General features: G+C 41.9%; 1 pseudogene; it reads right to left on the bottom strand.

Annotated features, from left to right (window-relative positions):
• Window positions 1–5,828: 5,828 nt before the first annotated feature.
• LOC134366240 (dolichol-phosphate mannosyltransferase subunit 3-like) lies at window positions 5,829–6,107 on the bottom strand (annotated as a pseudogene).
• Window positions 6,108–8,441: the final 2,334 nt, after the last annotated feature.

The raw sequence follows: 8,441 nt of genomic DNA, 5'->3' as shown, positions 1-8,441 counted from the left end.
TCTTCTGGCCTGTAGAGTTTCCGTTGAGAAGTCTGCTGTTAACCTGATAGGGGCTCCCTTATAGGTGACTTGATGCTTTTCTTTTGCTTCTGTTAAGATTCTCCCTTGTCTCTGAGCTTTGCCAGTTTGACTATAATGTGTCCTGGAGAGGATCTTTTGGGGTTGAATCTGTTTGGGGATCTTTGAGCCTTCTGGATCTGAATGTCCTTGTCTCTCCTTATATCTGGGAAGTTTTCCATTATTATTTCATTGAATAGGTTTTCCATGCCTTTTCTTTTCTCCTCCATTTCTAGAACACCCAAGATTTGAATGTTTGTGTGCTTAAGGTTGTCTCCTAGCTCTTTTAGATTTTCTTCATTTTTAAAAATTCTTTTTTCCTTTCTTTTTGTCCACCTGGGTTATTTTGAAAAGACTATCTTCAAGATCAGAAATTCTTTCTTCTGCTTGTTCAAGCCCGCTGCTTAAGCTCTTGGTTGTGTTTTTTATTTCGTTGAGTGAATCTTTCAGTTCCATGAGTTCTGCCACATTCTTTTATAAGGTATTAATCTTTGTAAATTTCCTCCTTCATTTCCTGGATTTTTTTTTTTTTCTCATTTCATTATGTTGTTAACTTAGTCTTCTCCTATCTAAGTAAGTTTCCTTAAGATTGCTGCTTGGAATTCCTTTTTTAGTCATTTCAAGAGTTTCTTGCTCTACAGGGTCTGGTATTTGAGAATTACTGTATTCTTTTGGTGGTCTCATATTTTCATGGGTTTTCATTTTTCTAGAATCTCTACATCGATATCTGGTCATCTGGTAGAGCAGTTGCTTCTTCTGTTACTCTGGAGTGGGCTTTGAGGAGAGGGATGTTCTCTTCTTTTTCTGGTCTCTGCTGCTGACTCTCCTTGTGTCAATGCAGTCAAGTGTCTAGTGGGCCACCTGAACAGTGGCAGTGGCTACTGCTGTGGCATTGAGCTACTTTTTCAGCAGCTGTGGCTGTGGAGGTGGCAGTGGTGAGCCACCTGCATGGTAGTGGTGTTTTGGTGTGCTCTCTTGCCTGCTTCTGGGTTGAAGGGGCTGCTCTTGGCTCCTGCCTTAGATCCCTGGTTTGCTCTCTCACTTGCTTCTGGGCAAAGGGGGCTGACCTCAGCTCCTGCCTAGGACCCTGGGCATGCTCTCTTGCTTGCTTCCTGGCAGAGCTACAAGAATTTATTGAGCACCCACTATGTAGTGGACATTGTGGCTGATGATGAGGATCCAGATATGGTATTCGAAGGTATATGCCTTCAAGATGCTTACAGTCAAGTAGGGGAGGCAGTGTGATGAGCATTCTGACAGAGGTTAAGTGGCTGTACCTTTTCTTCTCTAGGAAAAGCACCAAATCCAAGAGAATTTGGGAGGAGGGATACATAAATTAGTCTTGAGGGCCAAGTAAGGGTTAGCTACTTGAACAAGAGGGGAAAGGCCTTTGAGACAGAATAAACAGCATGGCCAATGTGCTGGAGATATCACAGGGCATGGCTCATTCTGAGACAGCAGACTTTTGGGCGTGGTCCAGAGAGCCCATGGTGAGGGAGGGGGATGGAGCAGGAGGGCAGATTCAGGCCACTAACAGCAGGGTGGGAGAGAAGGGATACTGAGGGGCTTACTCATTGCTTCACACTATGTCTTTTGTCTCAAATGCCCTTGCTCTTTCCCCACAACTTATTTAACTCTTATCCACTCTTTTTGGCTTTCTCTTTGAAACCTTTTCTTGCTTAATCCTGAGGCAACCTCTTTCTCCTCTGAACCTTTCTGATAATTACTATTCTAACAATATATTTGGTATGATGATGATAAAAACATCTTACATCTGTCTAGTAGTTATCTTCAGAAGCCTTTTACCTTTTTCTGTAAGTTTGATTTGCACAATAGAACAAGTATTTCTTTTAGGGCTACCTTGACCCCATTAAAATAACCACTGCTTTTGCCCTGCTTCCCTAACTAGACTGAGAACCCTTCAATGCAGCAGCTTAGCCTCTGACTTCTTTATACCACTCACAAAGCCTAGTGTAACATCTCATACAGAGTTGGTGCTCAGTACAAGGGTACTTTAAAAAGTTCATGGAAAAATAGAATTGAAAGATACTCAAACACAAACCTTCCCATGAACTTTTTGAAGTACCTTGCACATGTATCAACTTAATTTTGATGTGCATTTTATTGCTTTCATTAGCATTCTGGCTCTGTGTGTTTTTAGTTAGCATATTATAAACGATTTTATATGTCCTCGGAAATGACTTATAAGTGATACAACTAAGAAACAGCAGCGCTGGAACTAGAGTATGTCAGGGCTCTGTTCTATGTACCATCTAGTACCTTCAATTGAAAGAAAAAAGCACTCATTACTCTCAAAAACTGTACACATCCTTATTAACTCAGCTTTGGTGATATAGCTCCAACTGGCCTGACATCCTACACATTGCTTGCTTAATGGCTTACCGGATAGTTACTAGCATCTTGGGTCAGGAAAATAAAAGAAGCCACGCATTTAATCCTGATGAATCAAATTAATTGCTGTGACTCAAAAAAAGATGGGCTGGTAATTGCCCTTTCACTTCCAGTAACTTCTTCACTCTGCAGCACTCCATCTCTCACCTACTACTCACACCTAGGAGTATTTCCCTGTGAGATTTCCCACCCATTCTTAAAACCCAGACCTCTAAATAACTAATTCTACCACCTAGATATCTTCCATCCTTCTAGTCTGCAATGGATCAAATTACCAAACTGTATGGACTGATTGCTATTGAACCTGTGTTCTGGCTTACAAGTTTGCCTGCCCTTGCAGATTCCCAGGATTAGGTTGGAAAGGAGGTGTGTGCTTTGTGAATTGGAATGATGCAGTGAGCCTAGAAAATTGAGTTCAGTTGTTGATATATTAGATTTATTGAGGGTCATCCCCAAGAAACACTTCTGATGTAGTTGAAGGCACTAAACAATATAATGTTGTAGAGAGGGAAAACAGGGGTGAAAACTACAGGGGAAAAAATCAAAGCTCTGTAAGGAAAACTCAAGAAGGTGGATAAGAAAAAAAAAAAAAAAACAATGGAAAATTTAAATGCAGTAGAAATCTTGGCAGCCCAAGACTTCAGAAACAAATGCAAACATGGAAAGCAGTGTAATGACCCAGGAAGAGTATGCATACGCTTTGGAATCACTCAGGTCTAGGGTCAAATCTGAACTCTAGTGCTTGCTAGTTGGGTGACAAGAGATAATTTACTTAACTTCATTGAGCCATAGTTTATGGGTGTGCTGGTAAATGTTTAACAACCAGCTCATAATAAATAAATAAGGAAGGAAGGAAGGAAAAGAAAGAAAGAAAAAAGAAATAGAGAAAAAGAAAGAAAATAGAAAGAGAGAAACTGATTTGCAATTTTCACAGATTTCCAAAAAGTAAATACTTCCAAGAGTAATTAGCTTGTAAATAGCTAATTACAAGCTACCAATGCAATGGCACTGAACACAGAGTTGGGAAGAACTGCACAGCAGCACACGATTGATTTCCATCAAACAGACACAACAGATGATGGTAAAATATAGTAAAATCATTAGGAAGTAATGTTTTTGAGTATTTATTATCTATGTTTTTAATACAATTTAAATTTTTAAGTAAAAATAATTTTTAATAATGGCTGTGTTTGATAACCAGCTTGCAAAATTTCAGAACATTTAACAATCACCTCATGCAAGCTGGCGTGAGTTGACTCCCACATACCACTGATGGATAATAGTCATCCTTATAATTGGTGTACTCTGTATTTGTGAATTCACCTACTTCCTAAAATTCATTTGTGAACCCCAAATCAATGCTTGCAGCATGTGATGGTTAATTTTCTGTGTCAATTTGACTGGGAGTGGGGTGCCTAGATATTTGGTTAAACAATATTCTGGGTGTATCCATAAGGCTGTTTTTGAATGAGATTAACATTTGAATTGGTAAACTGGGGGAAGCAGATGGCCCTTCCCATGTGGGTGGCCCTCATTCAATTCACTGAAGGCCTGAATAGAACAAAAAGGCTGAGAAAGGAAGAATTCAGTTCTGTCTCTGCCTGACTGACTTCCAGCTGGGACATTGGTCTTCTCCTGCCTCTGGACTCAGACTCGGCCTGGAACTTACACCATCGGCTCTCCTGGGTCTTCAGCTCACTGACTGTATATCTTGGGACTTGTTGGCCTCCATAATCTTGGTGTGCGCCAGTTCCTCATAATAAATCTTCCTCTCTCTCTCTACATATATACAAGGGTACTTCAAAAATGTCATGGAAAAATAGAATTGAGAGGTAATACAAATCTTTCCAAGAACTTTTAAAAATGCATATATATTTATACACACACACATCTACACACCCATATTTGTACACGTGATGCTAAACCAGGCAGGCCCATTCACATGCTACATATACACATATGCATATATACACACCTATATAGAATACATGTATATATTCTAATGGTGTTTTTTCCCTCTGGAGAACCCTGACTAATATGTGGTGCTTTGTCATCTGTGGACACGTGCAGATGGGTGAAAATTTCAGCTGCGCAACACGCACGTTCCAGCTGAAGCTGAACAAGGCGATGCTCTCTGCCTTCATGTTTCAGCTCTCATACTGTGAACGAGCTTCCTTTCCACGGTCTCAATCTGTGCCATGTCTTTTTCATTTTTGTGCTTTTTCTCGGTGATTTTGTGGTTTACAATGACCCCCAAGTGTAGGGCTAAAGTGCTGTCTAGTGTTCCCAAGTGCAAGAAGGCTGTCATGTGCCTTATAGAGAAAATAATAAGCTTCGTTCAGGCGTGAATTATAGTGCTTTGGCTGAGTTTGATGTTAACGAACCAACAACATATGTAAAATAAGGTGTTTTTAAACAGAAACACATATTAAACAGGGTTAGGTGTTGATTGGTTGATGAAAATGTTGGGAACAAAAGCTTCCAGGAACCTAACCCTGTATTTCCTCTGAGAGCAATGGTTCAGTTTTGGCTAATTCAATGTTTGCAGTGACTTTACAGAACATAGCTACTGCAGATTACAAGAATCAACTGTATCTGCCTTTTAGGGAATGGCTTGATTGAGATAGTTTTACACCAAGCACATGCCTAACGCACAGTAGGAAAGACCTAAAAGGTTTCTTCTCTTCTTCATCTCACCTCCCTGTGCTAGTAGCATGATGCTAAACCGGGCAGGCTCACTCACATGCAACCAGTGGTTCTGGAATCCACAAAAAGCGAGTGTTGCATTTTTGGCTGTTCTTCTCCCCCAGACACGTGTTTTGGAAACTGCTCTCATCCATCAATTCACAGTCCACTAGATGCCTCTGAACTATGCAAAGAAAGGTGCTAACAATAACAATGGAAAAGAACTACCTTCAGTCAGGAAGTTTGCCCTCTTACCTAAGGTTCTCTTCTGGCTGATGATTAGCAGGCTGCTGTCTCTGAAGGGATCTGCAGGGTTTTCCTATCCCAGATCTCAGCATCCTTAAAGCAAAACCTTCCATCTGTCATTCTCCGTTAGGACTTACATCATGGCCTTTGTGTTGAATCCTCAGTGATGCTTAGTCCTTTCTTTCTTTCAGTGGCCACATGCCCATCATCCTGTCATGTGATGCCCAGCACACATCTGCAAATAATACTGACAGACACGCTAGGACTTTGAGAAGGGTCTTTTCGGTTGTGGTAAGGATGGGCATTGCTTAGCCCATGTTCTTTCTCTTCTTCCTCTTCTTCTTTTTTTTTTTTTTTTTTTTTAATAAACTTGTTCTTTAATGGGGAATGGGAGGGAGGGTTGTCTGGGTGGAAATGGGGTTAGGGTGTCAGAAGTGCAGTCCCTTGCAGGCCAAGTCAGCTCTGGCCTCCTGGATCTGTCTCTGCAGCTCATGGGCTGTGTCCTTGAAGTCATGAAAAGTGGCTACACGATAGCCCACAGTGTCCAGGGCATAGCAGCTGGTGGACACCAGCAAGTAGGTTGGCTGTGGTCACAGGACGTCCTGGCAGGACAAGGGCAGCTCCAGGCCCAGGGGTCCTATGGTCAGGGACACCCAGGTGGAGCCCAGGAGTGCCAGTCTCCAAAGCCACTGTGCTAATTTTGTCATGATCACTTTTTTGCCCCGCATCTCCCCTTCCCCGTGCAGCCCAGACCTCCTTCTCTTGTTAAAGATAACAACCAATCAGATCATGCTACTCTCTGCTCATGTCCCTAGAAGGTTTCCCATTGCTCTTACCCTAAAACTCGCCCTCCCTACCGTGGGATACCGGCCTTGCATGATCCATCTCTTCCTAACTTTCCAGTCTTATCACCACACTCTCCCCCCGTTTATTGTGTTTCATCCACGTTGACCTTATTGCTGTTCCTTGAATCTAAAAGCATATTCTTTCCTGGAACCTTTGTGTTTCCAGTTGCCACTGCCTGGACTGCTCCTACCCAAAATCCTTCCCTAGCTGCTCCTGTCAGTAAGGTATTAGCTCAGATCACCTGTCCATCAGGTGTCTGTGACCAGCCAGTCTGAAAAGCCCTGGCAGACACTATGCAAAGTGACTTGTTTCTTCATTACTTTTGTCCTTTGTCACCATGTGAAACTGCCTCATGTTAAGGGCTGAATTGTGTCCCCCCCAAAATTCATGTTGAAATCCTAAGCTATACTACTTCAAGATGTGACAATATTTGGATATAGGGTTTTTCCAGGGGTGATTAAGGTAAAATGAGGTCATATGGGTGTGCCCTAATCCAGTATGACTAGAGTTCTTATAAGAGATCAGGACACAGACAGATACACAGAGGGAAGACCACGTGAAGACACAGGGAGCAGGAGGACATGCCATATGTTAGCCAAGGACAGAGGCCTCATGAGAAATCAACCCCAATGACACCTCGATCTTGGCCTTCTGGCCTCCAGAAGTGTGAAAACAATAATTTCTGTTAAATTTATTTTCTCACAGTTCTAAGCCACCCAGTCTGTGATATATTGTTATGGCAGCCCTAGCAAACTAATTTCTTTCTTTCCCTTTTTAAAATACTTTATTTTTTAGAGCAGTTTTAGATTCACAGCAAAGTTAAGAGGAAAATGGAGAGATTTCCCACATATCCCCTACTCCCCACCACATGCATAGCCTCCCCCATTATCAACGTCCCCCACCAGAGTGGCTCATTTGTTACAATTGATGAACCTACATTGACACATCATAACCATCCAAAGTCCATCATTTACATTAGGGTTCTGTGTCAGTGTTGTACATTCTATGGGTTTGGACAAACGTATGATGACTTGTATTCACCATCATGGTATCATCCAGAGTAGTTTCACTGTCCTCAGAATCCTCTGTGCTCCACCTATTCACCTCTCCCTCCCCTGCAACCCCTGACACCAGTGATCTTCTTATTGTCTCCCCAGTTTTGTATTTTCCAGAATGTCATATGGTTGGAATCATACAATATGTAACCTTTTCAGACTGGCTTCTTTCACTTAGAGATGCGCGTTTAAAAGTCCTCGCATCTTTTCATGGCTACATTCCTTTTCATGGCTCATTCCTTTTTAGCACTGAATAATATTCCATCATCTGGATGTACCAGTTTATTTATCCACTCACCTACTGAAGAATATCTTGGTTGCTCTCAAGTTTTAGCAGCTATGAATAAAGTATCTATAAACATCCAGGTGCAGGTCTTTGTGTGAACATAATTCTCAATTCCTTTGGGTAGAGTTTCGGATTTATGAGGAACTGCCACATTGTTTTACAAGGTGGCTGCTCCATTTTGCATTCCCACCAGCAACAAATGAGAGTTCCTGTTGCTCCACATGCTTGCCAGCATTTGGTGGTGTAAGTGTTCAGGAGTTTGGTCACTCTAATATGTGTGTGGTGATATCCTACTGTTTTCATCTGCATTTCCCTAATGACTTATGTGTGTAGCTCCTGGTTTCTTTGTTTTGTTTTTTTCCTTTCCTTCCTGTACTGTAAGTTCCATGAAAACTGAAACCTTATCTGTCTTATTTCCCATCCTATCGTTCGTGCCTATAAGAATTCCTGGCACCTAGTGGTCTCTCCATAAGTATTTTTGAACACATGAATGATAAAATCAGGGACCTGAGCCTTTGCTGTTCAAGTTATCTTTGGCTATGCAAATATTTTCCTTTATTTATTAAGGTAAAAAAACAACTTCTTACCTGAAGAATTGCTTCAAAACCGTCACAAGTGCCAGATCTTAGACCTTCTTGCCCCATTTCTGTTTCACAATTCTTTTTCATTCATTCTCCAGGTCTCCATACCCTCTTTCTTCAGTTCCTCTCAGCTTGCTTCTAGCCACTTTTCTAGCCTCAGTCCTGCACCTTCCTCCACTGATGCCTGGGCCTGGGATGCTGGTACCACAGGTGGCTTCCCTCTCCTGAGCCCTGCCACAGAGCCCCTCAGCTTCTGTGCTTGAGTGCCAGTGA

The sequence above is a fragment of the Cynocephalus volans genome, chromosome 1 (assembly GCF_027409185.1).
Source record: "Cynocephalus volans isolate mCynVol1 chromosome 1, mCynVol1.pri, whole genome shotgun sequence".
In the NCBI taxonomy this organism is placed as follows: Eukaryota; Metazoa; Chordata; class Mammalia; order Dermoptera; family Cynocephalidae; genus Cynocephalus; species Cynocephalus volans.
The sequence above is the reverse complement of the archived record's forward strand: the minus strand, read 5'-3'. Positions and strand labels throughout refer to the sequence as shown.